This window comes from Panthera pardus, unplaced genomic scaffold (genome assembly GCF_024362965.1).
Source record: "Panthera pardus isolate Hobbes unplaced genomic scaffold, ASM2436296v1 HiC_scaffold_16, whole genome shotgun sequence".
NCBI classification, from domain to species: Eukaryota; Metazoa; Chordata; class Mammalia; order Carnivora; family Felidae; genus Panthera; species Panthera pardus.
The window spans coordinates 34,851,108-34,869,681 of record NW_026526721.1 but is presented as its reverse complement, the minus strand read 5'-3'; positions in this window follow the sequence as shown (position 1 = coordinate 34,869,681).

Sequence of the window (18,574 nt, the reverse complement as noted above, 5' to 3'; positions counted from 1 at the left end):
CCTTCTTTATCTGCCCCCAACCTGCACTCCCTTCTACACTATACTTTAGGTCCTTCCCTGAACCATATTGGTCTTTTCTTCCAAATATTTTAATTATACCAGCAGGAATACCAATCATCCTCAATACCTTCCTATTTTATTCTTGATTAACAGAAACTTTTTGTGAGGGTACCATTTCTCATGTAGCCCTCTCAACTGAAGACACTCATTCTCACAGATTTCACTCATTCCAGAGTTGTTCAATAAAGAGCACATTGTTCTCGCTTTTCAACAGTATTTCTGGGCCAATACTCAGTCACGACCACATCAAAATCACTGATACATGAAGATTGATGACATCTAGGAATAACACTCTTTTTGTCTCCTCAGCTGCAATCCCTGTTCCCCTTTTCACTCACTACAAAGCTTAGTACAAGGAACACTCATTTTCCTTCCCCTCCATGTCGTGCCATCATCTTGAATTATTTCAATGTCTATAAGACCCAACTGATGCCCTAATTTTTCAATTACTTCCCCTTATTTCTAGCAACCCTCACCTTAACTCCTCTGAAATCTTCCACTCCTGTGGCAATGCCTTAGACTAGTGATCCAACCATAATTTTTATTCAAATAATCATACTCTCCACCACATCTTCCTTTCTCTTCTGCTCTCTCTGTAACTCCCAGTGCAACTTTCTTTGTTCTTCCAGGGATTTCCAGTTCCTTAGCCCCTCTGTTTTACTCCTAACAGCCCTTTCTCCCGTTCACATCTTTCACTAAGTAGCTTAGATTCCATCAAAATTATACTTTCCTCAATGTCTTCAACTTTTTCCCACTATCTTGCTAAAATTTTATTGTTCTAGAAAACTGTAAACTAAATGAATCCATCTCAATTGTTTCCAGGCCTCCATCCAGTTTTCTAGGAACTGTCATTAGGCTTTACTCCAAATTTTAGTCTAGCTCACATGTTACCATTAAACCAAACAGTAGGCTATTAGTTGTTTATTTCACAAAAAATAGTTATCCCCCATATTGTGTTCAATCTTGTCCAAACATGTTGAGAGCAGAAAACATGTCTTAGTTACCTTTTTTATTCCTGGTGTCTCACACATTGTAGTTATTGAATAAAAGTTAAATAAATGTATATGGAGACATCTTCATCCTTCATGCAGTGGATTATGTTTCATATTTAAACAAAAGCAATGAAAGTTGTTAAATTTGAATTTATAGCAACTTCCCTAGATTATATTATTTTTATTAAGGAAAAACCATAGTGTTTTTGCTCCTTGCTAAATGATCTCAGTTACTCAAATTATTTTAATGAAAAATGCATTTGGTTTATTAAGACAGAGTAACTTTGGTTACAAAACTAAATAAACCTAATAGCAGGTCCAGAAACATCTACAACTAACAGTCACCAAATTCAAAGCAAAATTGACATCATGTGTCAAGGAGAAATGATTCTCTCCTTAATAATGATGCATGGTGAACTGGATGTCCCTTGCGTAAAACACAAAAATTAATCCCATATGGTTTACAGATCTAAATTTGGAAAGTATAAAATAAAACATTTATGGAAAATAGAACATCTTCAAAGTTTTCTTAAGCAGGATACCTAATAAAGCTAATTGTGAAAGAAAAAAAATGTTAATTAGACTATATTAAATTGAAGAACTTCTAGTCAGTAAAAAGATACTATTAAGAGCATAAAAGGAACTTGAAGAGTAGGAAAAGATATTCACAATACATATATACAACAAACATTGATAGAATATATTTTTTAATTCTATAAATTAATAAGGATTCCTACAAATTAATCTTTAAAATACTGATAACCCTCTTTAATAATTGCATTTCTTATATTTATATAAGCAAATTACCTGGACACATGAACATACTTCACAGAAGAGGTTAACCAAATGGCCAATAAAAGTATGGAATGATGCTTAACTTCATTAGTCATCAGGGCTACATACTGACCAAATAACTAAAATAAAGAGACAAAAACAGCAAAATTGCAGGGATGTAGAGAGCCCCTAGAATTCTAATATATCACAGGTAGAGGTCTTAATTGGCACAGTCACTTGGAAAACTGCTAGTCAGTATACATTAAAGTTAAACATACCCACACCCTATGTATGACTCAGCGGTTCCACTGCTAGAATCATGTCCTAGTGTTCACCAAAAGATATGCGTGACAATGTTTATAGTTCTGCTGTTTATAAAAGTCCCAAACTGGAAACAACCTAGATGCCTAATAAAAATAGATTTGATAAACAAGTTGTGTCACGGTTGCACAATGGAATATTATAAAGCAATGAGAGTAAGTGATATTACAACATGCAACAATGTGGATGAATCTCAGAAACACAAATTTCAGTAAAAGAAGGCACACACAACAAGTTCATACTGTCTGATTTCATTTATATAAATGTACAAACTAGGAATTTTAATATATATTGGTGGAAGTCAGAACAATGGTTATCCTTGGGGGATAGAGGAACGGTTTAGTCATTGGATGGAAGCATGAGGGTGACTTCTAAGGTGTTGGATATAAAAGTGTGTTCAGAAATTCACCAAGATATGCACTTCTATCATAAGCAATTTATGTTTATTATGCTTCAATCAAAAAAAATAATGTAAGTGATACCTATGGTATATAAAGCACCTTGAAGATGAGATATCATAAGAAAATTATAATAAAAGTGAATAGGAGTCCAGGGAAAAATAAGAAAAGGACCAACGTTTAGAAAGATTGTACTCTTGCAAACTGAATATAAAGATCTTTAAGCTCAGCAATTCATAAAAAATATTCACTACTCAAAATTGAATCACAGATTTACTGACATTCAGCTGCATGGCCTCCTTTAACATGAGTTCACATTATTTGTGTACTGAGTTTTTACAAAAATATATTTTGTCAGTGAACTCCAAAGGCCTTGCACAACAGAATAAACATAGTTTTGTAATTGACTATATTCTTTTGTCTTTATCACAACAGAATAAACTGTTCTCTGGTGTCCTGGATGATCATTTAGCAGTTCTTTTCACTTATAATTATCTTTACACCCAAGGTTTTCTAGAATATTTTTGGTGCCTATAAACAAAATTTGGATGTCAGAAACAGCATCTCATTTTAAAAAGCATGTTTGCTTCCTAATTGAAAAATTATATTGCTTTTGGCACGAAATGAAAAGAAAGTCATCAAATGAGGTGTAGGTAGTGTTAAATGACTAAAGATTATAAAAAGCTTTTATAACCTGGAATCCCAAGTTACACACTAGCTAAGATACATTCAACGAATGTGGCACTTTAAGGCAAAGTATGAGAAAAGAGTATTATATTAAAGCAATTTATTTTCATTTTTTTGTTCTGCACTCATCTGTGATAAATGCAGCAAGACAATAGACTACAGGTGGCAGATGGTTATTTAATAGGCAGAAAAGTCAAAGCTAAACTATCCACTTCTGCAAAATACCTTTAGGTAAAAGAGAAGGCCTTATTATCATTGAGAACAACATTAAACTCATTAATAATTACCTTCAGAATGTTCTTTTGCCATTACAGAATCTGACAGCAATAACTGTTAGTTTTTCTAATAATTTTACAAGACAAATTGCATAGACTAGCAACGATAAAATCTGAAATCACCTACATTTTTTAACTCAGTCAGATAGATAGCAGATACACCCTGCTTGGGTTTCCCTATCCCCCCACACTTTCTCCCCCTCCCCTGCTCGAACACACACTCTCTCTCTCAAAATAAATAAATAAACATTAAACAAACAAACAAATAAATGGTGGCAGTTCTTGAATGTGACTGTGTGAGAGACCCCACGTGAGAACTGCCCAGCTAAGCCCAGTCAACTCCTGGAACAATGAGAAATAATAAATTGTTTTTTAAGCCATTAAGTTTTGGTGTGGTTTGTTAACCAGAAACAGATAAGTGACACAGGTAGGTACTATTACTAACTGGTTTATTTCTTATATTAAGCCTATGAAATAATTACTAATATTATAACCACCTTTCAAGGCAACAAGAAACAATTTCACTGACATCATTCAGTTAAGAGGTGGGAAAGCAATGAATCCAACTCAGATGTTATCACAACACATAGCCTAAGCACTAGATTGCTACTCTTTATAAGAAGTGTAGGGGCGCCTGGGTGGTGCAGTCGGTTAAGCGTCCAACTTCAGCCAGGTCACGATCTCACGGTCTGTGAGTTTGAGCCCCGCTTCAAGCTTTGGGCTGATGGCTCCGCGTCAAGCTTTGGGCTGATGGCTCGGAGCCTGGAGCCTGTTTCCTATTCTGTGTCTCCCTCTCTCTCTGCCCCTCCCCCGTTCATGCTCTGTCTCTCTCTGTCCCAAAAATAAATTAAAAAAAAAAAAAAAAGTGTCTAAAACACAGCAATATCACTTGATTTTTTCTGTTTTTAATGTGATTTTTTTTTCTATTTTTGTTTCACTAAAGTATTTTTCCACGTTATAACTCTAACAATTTAATTTATATATGCTTCCAAATTATCACTGATTTCAAGAGTAATGTCTAAGGTTGTACCTTCCAGTACCTCTTCATATTCCCAAGAAGCTTCCAAACCATAATAATTGTAGACACCCTCATTTTAATACTAGCCAATTATGGTAATGGGAGTGCATTACTCATTCCTGGTGATGTATATTCAACTTTTATGATTATGTCCTCTACTATCCCCTGAAAGGTCATCATTAATTCCTAATTGCTCAAAATTATTTTCCCACACATACACACCCATGGGGTCTTTGTGATGGGAATTCACTTCTCAACAGGGAATTTAAGACTAAATCTCAGATGTTCAAAAACTGATGAACCAGGTAGTTGACCTGAATCAGCTAATTAAGCTGTTGGAAGTCACCAGGGAAAGAAAAGGCAATTATTAGGTTTACTTTGCTAAAAAGTAACAATTTCAGGGTTTCTGGGAAAGCAAAGAGATACCTTAAACATAATTTCTTGAAATTTTGTTCCATTTTGGCTATGATTCAACTTTCTCTGTTTCTGGTATTAACCTAAAGCACTTGAGTGAGATATCCAATGAACTACTTCTTTATTGAAATTGTTAATTAACTATTAGCCTGAAAGTGAACTCTAAATTACTCTTTTGTTTGGCTTTGAACTGTTTTAAATTAAGTTGGATGAGTGTTAAGAAAAAAAAAAAAAGGAAAATAAACTTTTTAGGAAATAATTTCACTTCTAACCAAGACCCCTTCAGTTAATATATTCATGCTTGAAAAGTATATATATTAAAATACACAGCACAATCTCCATCACAAATGTATATATAGCTTTCTAAAGAAAAACCATAAATTTATTTTAGTAATTTATAAATTAAGAGGTAAATATTGGCTACCTATTTATAAGACTGAATTCATTATTATAAAATTTATTATTGACTAACCACTTATTGCAGGTTTTTTAAATACTCTTTATCCAAGTATCTTTTTATATAAAGTAAAATATTGACCCCCAAAATATGTCTAATCCATCTTATTTTCTACTCCAGAAACCATACATTTTAAAATAAAAGGACACAATATCTCATTTATGATTTAATTTCATTCTATGGTCTCATTAAATTATATGTTTTCAACCAAAATATTTAATTATTTTCTCTGTTACCAATTTAGAAAACAGAGTATAATAAACATATTTTAAACTGTTTTTATGAAAACAAACTAAGTTGACTCATTTACTGAATCAAATAAGTTGAATCAATGTAATATAATTAAGGATATGGAAATAGAGATAACATTTGATAAATGCTTCTGGAATGAATGAATGAACTAAAATCTAATTATAACTCCAAAATTTCTCTTAAAAACAAAGGAATTTTTGCAATCATTATTCACTTTCCTTCTCTCCTTCTCTCAGTACTACTGAGAAACCAGCAGGCCCCTCATCAGAACCAGTGGAATTGAGAGGAAGTTGCTCATTAACAATATAAAACTAAAAAATATATGTTTTGTGTGTGTTACAAAAGAGATAAAAATGTAAACAAAATTACCCTATTTAATTTTAATTAAACATTAACATTCATTGATAGTTGGATGTGAACTTCATTGAGAAATCTGTATCATTTGTTACTTTATCTCTAAAACCTGACACAAGGGCTAGCACATAGTATGTGCTCAGTTAATATTTCCTCATTAAATAAAGAAATTATTACTTTTATTATTGTACTTATGCCTTTTTTAAAAGTCTGAGATACTAATCCAACTACCAAATTCTGGGAAGGAGTTTCTGAATGTCACCGTGTCTCCATTTCATTCCCAATTAATCGCTGATCACTGTTAGCCACTACATATTGTGACCATTCTCATTATTATTCTTAGAAGAAATCATTGTAGATTATTTAAAACATCACTTTTGGGGAAAGCAGCATATGGAAATGTTTATCTCTTTTTGTCTATTTGATATATCACTTTATCCAATTGTATTAATTATCTATTGCTAGATAACAAATCGTCCCAAATTTAGTGATTCAAAATTGTAATAATTATGTATTATCTTTGACAGTTTATGCAGACCAGAAATTCAGAAATGTTTCAGAGTCTCTGAGGTTGCAGTCTGATGTCAGTTAAGGCTATAGTCATCTGAAGGCTCGTCTGGGACTGGCAGATCCACTTCCAAGGTGTTTTAACCTTAATACTGCCAGGTTATTTCCTCTCCATGTGGGCTCTTCTGGTGTTTTCAAGGCAGCTGACTTGCCTCAGAGTAAGCAATGCAAAAGAACAAGAAAGAAACTACAATGCTTCTAAGCCTAGCCTTAAAAGTTATATGCTGTCACTTCTATAGTATTCTATTGGTAACTCAAATCACCCCTGATTCAATGTGCATGAATAGATAGGCATAAATACTCAAAGACAAGGATCTTGAGGGGATATCTTGGAGACAGGCCATCATACCAATTATATATGTAAAAATATAATATAAAACCAGATAAGTGTTTAAATTGTTTGGCTTATGACCAAGAAGCATTTCCCATTAATTCTAGTGAAAGCTTTTTTTAATTTCTATTCCCACCTACTTGACACTTTTGGCTCTAAGTTAAATAGTCATAAAAGGTTTGCCATGAACTTTTAATTTCATACTATTGGAATCACAATTTAATCATAGTTAATGTGTTATTTGCCATTTCTTTATTTTCATTTCTTCTCTCACTGATTTGATTGCAATAAGTTTGCATTTGATATATATAAAATAATAAAAACATAGGCTTTTTAATCAAAATTATTTGAGTATGAATAAGGTCATTTCTCTTTAAAATGCATTACCCAAATTGTTTCCATTTAACCTCTGGAATGGAGCAGGGGTAGGCCAAGCTCATAGTCTGATTTCAAAGAAAGAAAAGGCAAATCCAACACTAGGGAGAGGGAAGGAATACAGAAATGAGACTCAGAGGAAAATTCTACATTATGAGTGTCTGGAGGTAACAAAGCAGGGAGACAGGGAGACTGGGAGGTATGGGAGAAGTTAGTGGGGCTTTAGCAGGAGCTTCTCTGAAAGGTTTCTGACCTGTCCTCAGCTGTGTCAGCAGGCCCAGAGGCAGCATCTTGAGCCCAGTCTATAAATGTAATGGTTATTTTTATGAACTTGCCATTTCAATAATATGTTGAAACTAAGATGCTACTGTTATCTAGTGTTACTTTTCATCAACATCATTAAATAGGGTGTATTATCCTATGCCATTTGCCATGCTAATGCACTCCAGTTTATTCCAGAGACATGGACCAGTACTTTCTAAAACAATTACATTCTGCTTTGGGAAATAGTTGTCAAAAGTCTTTAGACCTTCAGAAATTTAACTGAATGAAGAATGTGACATTACCTATGTTTTAGAAAAAAAAAAATTTTTTTCTCAGAGATTCTTTATATCCTAGTAGGAAAGACTCAGACTTTGAGAAAGCATTTGAATGTCATTTCTCTACTCATCTATATGACCGTAAGCTGGCCACTTATGCTTTCTTTGCCTCATACATCAAATGGGAATAATGCCTCCTCACAAAATTCTTCTAAAAACTCAGTATGGAAAAAAAAAGATTCAGTATGATAACAGTTATAAAGTGCCTCATATAGTAAATACCTATTAAATGTTTGTTCCCTTCTCTCTTTTGCCTTTTATTTGTTCCCAATATAAACACTATTTTCTGATAATATCAAATCAATTTGCTGGCAGCCAATATTTAATCCTTGAGTGAAAGCTTTTCCTAGTCTGTATCCTGAAGATGGCATATTTTGCTCATAACCTTTCTTTGTATTTGAAGGAGCAAGGCCAGTAAAACCTCCTCATCCATCTTCTATCTAATCCTTCTCATGAAATATTTTTTAAATTTTTTTCATTATAATCAGTCTTCAAATAATCCTCAATATAAGTTTTAATAACTTGTCAAAAATGTTTGTCCTGTTAATTATGTATTGATCATTTTTGGGGGGTGTTTGTTTATTTTGCAGGAAGCAATACTGGAATCTTATCTGATAAAACTGTCATTAATATTTTCATTTTCAATTTCTCTAGTTTTCTCCCTTATGTAAAAAAAGAAATCAATATAGTGTGAGTGCAATGTAGTACAAGGAAAAAAATTCTACTCATTTAGGTTCTTTAATCTCATCACACTACTCCCATTTCTGAAATTATTTTTCAATGATTCAATTATTCATTGTTTGCATATCCTAATAAATATCTAAAACATAATTACTCCCTCCTTGTTCTATAACCTTCTGAATTCAAAAGTAAGACCTTCTTTTTCTGATTTACTATTAGATCCCTAGATGTTCAATATCATATAAATTTATTTTTCCAATTTCTGGCTACTGTTTTCCTCCTCCAGTTTTCATCAATGGAATCTTAATGTGAAAAATGTGGATATTAATGAACAAGTACCACTATATTATTTTCTATGTATGTAAGAATGTGATGAATGTATGGTCTACCAGTTCTTCCCTAACGCGCTATATTAGATATAAATGTGTTTCTCATGGCAAAGCAGTTCACAGGATTAATTCTCTGAAAGTGCAAGTTGTTATTGAAAATTCCCATATTCATCTCAGATCTAATATTTTTCTCTATTGTAGTGTTTATTTTTAATTTCTACCAGATAACATCTTAAAATCCTATAGCTGTATTCTGGTTTCACAGATATGTAAATAATGGATCACAAATTAAATTTCTGTTCTTTCTTGACAGGAGAAAATAAAATAAGTTCATTAATTTTCTTCACTACTTCTGCATTTAAAAATATCTTGTGCTGTTTATTAAGTCAAGGTAGATGACCTAATATGGAAAATAAAGCCCACATTTAATAAAACCATGCACTAATTTTGGTTAGTGACAATGCTGTTTTTTTACTAAAACTCAGCCTTACTGAAAAAAATGTTAGAAATATTAATATTTTACAATAATTGCAGAAGTGATGTTGAGGGGTTGAATTATGAAATGTGTCCCCTACCAAAAAAATATATCTTGAAGCCTAATGTTTAGTACCTCAGAATGTGAACTTAGCTGGAAACAGAATCTTCATAGGTGTAATTAAGTTAAGATGAATTTATTTGAGTGGACCCTGATTAGATACAACAGGTGTCATTATTTAAAAGGGGGGTGGATTTGGACTGATATGTACGGAGGGAAGACAATGCAAGGAGAAATAGGGAAAATATCAAGTGAATATTGGAGTTGTGCTTCCAAGAAGCCAAGAAATATCTGGGGCAAAAGCTGAAAGAAGCAAACAAGGATCCTTCCCCTACAGATTTCAGAGGGAACATGATCTTGCAAATGTTGATTTCAGAATCTCAGCTTCCAGAACAGAGAGAATCCATTTTTTCATTGTTCTAAGCTACCTAGTATTTGGTACTTTGTTATGGCAGCCCTAAGAAACCAATACAAATATAAAGCTAATAGCTACTTTAATTCACCAGGTATAAATTACATGGACTGTGACTACATAAATGCAGCTTGAATCACTACTTTATCACCATGGATCTTTATCATTATGGGTTATTCTGGTAACATAATAAAGGATACTTATACAATGTCTAGTATCATAACAAGTGTTTTACTTGTATCAATTTATTTAATCCTCACAACTATATTTCAAAATAGTATCATTATAGCTCCTTTTGAGGCACAGAGAAGTGATCATATCTGTAGTATGTGAATATCAATGCAAATCTACAAAGTCTGCCCACAGAGTCCATGTGCTCAGTCACTACATGAGAAAGCCTTCAACCAGTCTATCCTCTCCAACTTCACCTGCACTAATTAATATCTCACTTTGTTGACCTTCTAAAACATAGCTCTTGTAACTCAAAATACATTTTGTTTTATCGTTGTCTATAAGAAAGCTGCCAGACTCTTCAGTGTGGCATATTACGTTTATAGGGTCCCATAACCGGGAATAAATCTACATTTCAAAACACATCTATAGTCATATTATGTGTACAGATATTAAAGGAAAGGAAATTGTGTAAGTGGTGTTGGATAACAATGAAGGAATGCAGAAATGTCAGGATTTAGATTCAGTGCAGGAAATACTACTGACAATGAGTCCTTTTTAAAAGGCATCGGGTCAGGATAAGACACACAAGCACACAAATTTTGACCTTGCCTCTATTTATCTGCCTAATCCTGTCTCCTCCTACACTTGCTTTGTCACGGCACACTCAGCATATACTTCTGCAATTTTAGAATTATCATGTTCTCTCTTACATTCTTTTTTAATTTAAAAAAAAAAAAATTAAAGTTTTTCAAGCCTGATGTGGGGCTTTAACTCATGAGCCATGAGATCATGATCTGAGCTGACGTCTGATGCTTAAGTGACTAAGCCACCCAGGCACCCCTGTTCTCTCTTAACATTCTGACATTACATTTGCTGCTTTTCATTCTTCTGCCCCTTTTATCCCTAACATCAATTTCCCTCCCCCATGTCCACCCTCCCATTGCATCACTTTTATGGGTAGCTTCTACTAGAATTCCATGAATCACCTTATTTGTGTCCTGTCCTGATAAGCTTTCTCTGATTTGTCTCCCATCAACTGGCCAACCCAGAATATGTGCTTCACCTGTGGGCTCTCCTTAGTCTTTGGCATTCATTGCATACCTTTGTAATAGTCAGTTGGCTTATCTATATCTCCATTCTAAATTCCCTGAAAATAAGAACTTCACATTGGTCTTTGGCTGCCCAGAGCACACACAATGACAGGAATGAAGTAACAACTCAATATGTGTTTGATAAATGAGTAAATGAATGTTGAAACCTAGAAAACCCTGGGAGCGTATGATGAAGAACATTGAAAAAATGATAGGCCTATGGAAAGACCCTAAAGCCAAAGATACTGAAGCTCTGGCATCAATGAGCACTGAGATGTGCACGTGGTAGGGAGAAAAGGACTGGACACATTGCATTGACCAAAGCAGATTTTTCTCCAAAATGACTAGGTGAGAGGAAAGATGAGAAAGATAGTTGAGAAGAGTGGATCATAGTAGGGTCAGAATCTATGTAGACAGAAGGAACGAAGGGAAATGCAGGCAGTAAAGATCAGATGGTGCAAAAGGTAATTTCAGACAGATAATTAGAGGCAGATAAATTAGAAATAGAAAATTGCCACATCAAAATATTATACAGTCTTTACTCCAGAAAGTGTTCAGGCCAGAGAATCAACATACAGGGGAGCAGATGCAGCCGCAATTTGATAAAACATTGATGACTGCAGTAGATGGGTGATGCAGAATGTAAAATTTTATGGAATTCCTACTAAAGCAGAAATCACCTTCTGTGTGACTAGCCAAGGCCATAAGCTCCATGAGAGCAGGCCTATAACTGTCTGACTTACTGCTGTATCCGCAGCCTAGCACCTCATAGACACAGAACAGGTACTTAGATATGATAGGTCTTTCAGTTACATGACATACCAATTACTCTCCATTCTCCCCTCTCAGTCACCTGTCATCCACTTGCCCAAGAAGGAAACCATGAATCCTCACAGACTTCTGTTTCATTCACTCTTTCAACATAGTTATCAATAGGCAACTCTTGTTGATTCTACCTCCAGAATTCAATTTAGTGAATCTATGTCCCTATTTTCCCATTAACACAATGCTTGTTTAGGCCACCATTCTTGTTCATTTGCACTCCTGCTAAATCCTTGTATAACTATCCCGTCTGTTTCTAAATATTCTCTTAGAATCAACTCTCCAAATTGCTACCATACTAATAAGTGTTGTGGATTGAATTATGTTCTTTAAAAAAAGATATGTTTAAATGCTAACCTCCAATACCAGTGAATGTGACCTTAGGTGGAAATAAGTTAATATGAAGGTATACAAAACTGGGATGGGCCCTAATTCTATGACTGGTGTCTTCATAAAAAGAGAGAAAATTAGACACAGAAAAACAAAACAAAACAGGGAGAGTACTATACAATAGTGAGACAACACAGGTAGAAATTGGATGCATCTGCAAGCTAAGGGATACCAAAGATTTCCAGGAACCACCAGAAGATAGAGGCAAGAAAGTATCCTTCCCTAGAGCCTTCAGAGAAACCATGGCCCTGTGTGCTGACATCTTGACACCAGGCTTTTAGCCTCCAAAACTGTAAGAATACATTTCTGTTGTTTTAAGTCAACCAGTTTGTAATTATCTGTTACAGCATCCCTAAGAAATCAATACAATCTGCAAAAACAAAAAATCCAACCAAGCCACTCTACTGCTCAACATCCTTCTTTAACAATCCTTTTTGGATAGACTACAAATTCTTTTTATAAGTCCTAAGAACCCCATGTGCATTTAGCATATTGTTTTGTGCATTACTATGATTACTTTTCCATTACTACACGGTCACAATTACCACTACTATAACTGCTACAACTAACAGTAATAAGCTAAAAATTATTCAACACTTATTTGTACCAGGAATTTCCCAAATGATGAAAAAATATCACATCTCTTAATGTTCTTATCTAGTAGTGATTTACATAATAATCACCATTATTTCTAAGCTATAATTGAGAAAAGTAAATTTTAGAGTGTTTGAATGACTAATGCAAGGTCACACTGATCTGAAGTGATAGAATGAGAGCTCATACTACTTGTTTCTGACTTCAAAAGGCCATATTCATAATGATTTTGCTCAATAAATATTTGTTGACATTCCAACAGAGACAGCAACACAAATAAAGGCCAGGTGTTGAAATTAACACAACTGTGTTTGAGAAAAATGAGACAGAGATTTAACTTTTAATGATAAAATGAAAAGGACAATTTATTACATATAAAGACTATAAAGAAGTAAATTTGAAGAAGATAATTGAGACCCTATGATTTGATGCAAAATAGTTTTGAAGACGGTAGTCTAGGGAGAAGCAAAAGTGTATTAATTGCTAGGTCACATAGAACACTATCCTCTCCAAAGATACCAGCCAATGAAAAGAGCACTGGATCAGCAAAATGTAAATTGATTCAGTCTTCTTGAATATACAGCCTCCTATGGAAATTAAAAGAAAAATACTCTCAATTTTTTGGGGAAAGTAGGAGAGGTGGAGTATTGTGACAAAATTTCATATTTTGAAATTTTGTGATGCAGCTATTTAAATTTGGTGGTGACCATTGGCTAAATTTCTGAAAACAAACAATGTGTGATGTACCAGAAAGTGAAGAATTCATTTTATTATCTAGATTTGAAGTCCTTTAGTAAGATTTGCAAGAAAATGTCTAGTTTTGAAAGGCACAGAAGAAAATTAGAGTAATATTGTCCTTTTTACAGAACATGAATGCTGCTTTTGGCAATGACAGATCATTAATAGATGAATCTCATTCTGCATATACTTTTTTTAATAATAGAAAATGACATTGCATCCTAATGTAGACCTGACAATATGTTTAAAGAGTATTTATTGGAAGCAACTCCGGGAAAATATGATTCAGTCAAGCTTTGGTGGAAGGAAGCATTAGCTTCTGACAATGCTTGAGGTGGGAACACAAAGTCACATTGACTTCAAATGTGAACCTGAAATGTGGTGATTGAGAGCTGATATTATAGTTTAAAAAAATTACTTTGCAATCATTTTAGAAAGACATACTACAAAGAGATAAAAGACTCTCAGAAGGAAGAATGATAACTGATAAAGCTGGAAGGGTTATAAATAGATTGGAGGGGCCCATGTTTATTCTTTGATTAAGAAAATTACTGGGGTGCCTGGGTGTCAGTCGGGTGAGCGCCCGACTTCTGCTCAGGTCGTGGTCTCACGGTTGACGAGTTTGAGCCCTGTGTCAGGCTCTGTGCTGACAACTCAGAGCCTGGAGCCTGCATCAGATCTGTGTCTCCCTCTCTCTCTGCCCCTCCCCATTCACGCTCCGTCTCTCTCTCAAAAGTAAACATTAAAAAAAATAAAAAATAAATAAAATTACTAAAAGTCATATGTCATTGGTGCCTCGTAGAAAAAGATATCTGGAATAGTTTAACTGAAGAGAAATTAGAATACTAGTGCTTAAATATCAATGCACATGAGGATCTCCTAAGATTCATGTTAAAAATGCAGATTCTGGGCCCAACCAAAGATCCTCTGATTGAATAGATGGGGGTACTCAAGAATATTCATTTTTGAAGGCACCCAAAGTGATTATCTCCCAGGTGATAGAGGTAGTCTCCTTCCCACACTTTGAAAATATTAGTGGGGGGAGGTGTCCAGAGAAACATTTTAAAATAATAATAAACTACTTATTTTAAAAGCTGGAAATTAATTCTAGCGAGAAAGATTAAAGAAGTTAACTTTAGTTGGTAGCAAAAGGGGCAGGAAGATGATTTAATAACCATCTCCAAATATATGAAGTGTATATATAAGAGGGTATCTGAACAATTTTTCTCCATTTCTATTGTTGTCTACATAAGAGGAAACTGACTCGGATTAAAGTAAGAACTCATTTACAAGAAAAGATTTCTTGACTTAAATAATGATTATAGCTTAGAACTGTCATGAAAAACATTTTGGAAAACCTATACTCCTGTTTTGTTGTGTCTTGCTTAAATATCATCATCATCATCATCATCATCATCATCATCATCATCATCTATCAATCCTGGCTATTTCAGGGTGTGTCCCTTCATCAAAATTGGAGGTAGGGTCATTGACCATAGGATATTTTAAGGTCTTTCTCCATTCTATGCTAGAGACATTTAACAAGGATATATTGTTCTTTGAGTAGACTATGCAGGAGTCATTAACTGTGACTAATATGCTATCCTCAAGATGTGCCAGAGCAGCCTCATTAATCACATCAAATTGCTGCTAAAGACATTATGTGTATGAATGTGCATGTGAGTGTGCACATGAGTGTGTGTTTGCGTGTGTGGTCATTTATTAAACTCCATTGGAGTTACAGAATAAAGATAATGACTTAATTTAAAGGCATACCCTGTCCTTTTTTTTTTCTTTTTTTTTTACTTTTTCTCTTTTTTCCCCCATTTCTTAAGGACTAGACCTGCAAGCAGGTGCCTGTTCTCCTCAGCCAGCATTTGTAAATGAAAAGTGGTACAGAGTTGCTCAAGCAAACAGAGGGTGCGATTCCACCCGGTACTCTCTCCCTGCTACTGCTTGGCTTCTGCAGCCCTCTCATGCTGTGATAAGCCATAAAAAAGACTGGCTAAAGTGACTACAGATGCTGTGTGAAATAGCCAGTATGTTTTCCACCTGTCTATATTTGCCTAAGGGGTCAGGGACAATCAAATTAAAGCAATATGCAAAATGTGACAGATGTTTGTCCTATTGAGATAAATCTGAGCAAGTTGCAGAAAGGTAGAATAAATGTAATACAAAACAAAACACAGAAACCACTTTAGAAGATGTCCTGAGAATAACAACATTTCTAAATAAAGACCCATTACTTTATGCTCTTCCCTTCTAATTAGACCCATAATTGGACACTTTATAGTACCTAGTGGAAGCATAATTAGTTATTCTTTTCATAGCAGTGTAATTTGTTGGGAGTTACATTGTTGAAGTGGAAGAAGGGTCATTTTGGAGATTTTTTATCTCTTTTTCAGGCAACAGGTAATGACATGGTGACTGCCCATTTTGTGGAATAACTTGGATGAATGTTTCTCCATCAAATTAATGTCTTCCAATCCATCTCATGTTCCTCCCAAAATATAGGATGCTGCTCTGTATCTCTGAGGCTAATGCCAGGTAATGAAATAGTCTTTTGATAACTTATTGACTGGAACATTGCTAACATGTCAAGATCAGGCAAAAGGGAGTTAGATGTGACATTATGATTATATATGTCTTGAAACAATCCACTAATATAGAGCATTTTTCTTTTGTGTCACACTGGTTGGATGTCTCTGGTCAAATAGACAATATATGTTCCCTGGCAAAGTTCTTTTCTGGTCTTTATCTTTCTTTTCCTATCTCAAAATAGTTTATGCTCTGAAATTTCAGCAACTGCTCCTGAAAATTATTAGACTTAAAAAATATGAGTTGGCCAGCAAAAGCATAAAACCAACCAACCATTGGACATTAACTCTTTTGAAGGTTGTAAAACCGTACAAGACAAGATGAAATAGTATTCATTGCATTTTGTAGAAAGAATAATCTGTTCCAATTCAAGTCATTTGTAAATACTTTCAGGGACATAATAGAGGGTTGTGTGTTCTTTACATTAAAGCAAAAGACTGTTATAATCACAGGTATATATTGTTCTCTAATTTCATTGTCCTAATGTGACACATGGGTCTGAATACAGGCAATCCACTTCTGGTCCCAGCTGCTGCCAACTGCAAGTTGATTTAGATGACAACCTATGTGGCTGTAGTGAAGGCCAATGGAAATTACATAAGCCATTTTTCTTTCTCTACTGAGGTTTCCAAACTCTCAATCACAAGGCAAGTCAAGCACAGAAGCCTAATTGAGATTTGGATGACTGCTGCTTCTTGCAGCATCCCTCCTTCCTAATACCGAAGGGATATGTACTGTGAACCTTGGCCTTTTAGTCAAAGTCATTCAGTGTCAGGTACTGTTTAATCATTGTTGGTTTTGAAGAGGTCTTCCTCAAGAGAACACCAATATATTCAAATTGACCTAATTGATCTGTGATTTAGCAATGTGTTTGTTGAGTGCTTATTATTTGTCAGGCACTGTACTACACCTAAGCTTTCTACTTCCCAAACTCTGTTGCAGGGACTGTAATACTAGAATCACCTGATCAGTGGTGATTTGGAACACAAAGCATTCCATTTTCTCTTTTGTCTAATCCTTCCAGGAACAGGGTGTGTTCCCTTGAACATTAGTTCTCATTAGTGCTCTTGTGAGAAAAGGGAATGTACCCAGAGGATTCCAAGCCTCTCCTGGTGTTATTAGTGAACATAATGAGGATGTTGGGAAGCCATGATAGGTGACCAAAAAAGGGAAAAGTTACAAAAAGCACAGGGATGGGAAATTAGGATGCCTCAGGCTAAAGAGATGCTAAGAGGAGTGATTGCTCATTGTTCCATCAGCCAAGTCTGTCAGTCACATGGCACATAGGAAAATGTACCTGCCAACATGAAGGAAATGGATAGACTAATTTAACTAGCACTAATCAACTAACTCAGGTGAAAATTTCTGTTAGATTACACTGATGTGTATATGTTGACAATAGGTTAATTCCTAGGGCAGTTCAGGCATTAGGAAAATCCATGGCTAATAAAATTGACTGATTTGTGAGTTTTGCATGTTCTTCATGTTTGAAAGAACACCATAGCCTCAAAACCCATTTTTAAAGAATTGAGAAATGGTAGTTTTTTATTAAAAAGAAAAAAACTATTGAGATTTCTGGAATCATCTAATTCATAGTAAATGGACTGTTGTCCAAATTTTTTTTTAATTTTATTTTATTTTTATAATTTTGAGCAATTGTAGTATGCCTGTGGCCATTTACCTACACTATCACTTTATTTACACATATGTCATTTATTTGCCCTATTAAAAGGAAGAATTGTTATGATTAAACTATTATGATTATAGAGGACTTTGAATAATCTGTGAAATTGTTTATGGCCTACTAGAAGTCAGTTTGTATACTATAAAATGTAAATACTTTATACATATTATGAAATTATATAATTTTATACATCAAAGAGATCCCAAAGATCATTTGCAAAAATGCAATATATGCTCAATAAAAATTGTGAAATAAAGGAGATTCAAACTTACAAAACTGAAGAAGTTAGAAATCTATATGACTATATGGAATACAGAATTAACTTTAAGTATAATTGTTCTTGGATGCAAAGGTAATAGCATGTTTTCCTATACATAATTAATTCTACATACAACACCAACACTTGTTTGCCTATCAGCCCTTAGCATACTGTTTGAAACAAAACATGAGAGCACATCAGGGTGTTCTTTAGGATTTTTCTAACTTAATCATTTTTTTTAATTATGGAAGAAATGATCTTTTTATTTATTCATGGGAAAGAGAAGAAAAATGATAGATTTAAAACAAATGCCAAGGAAAACACATGACAAACTGATAAAAATTTTTATAGGTTGTAAATGAAGGTGACTGCAAGGTATTTCCCTTAAACATG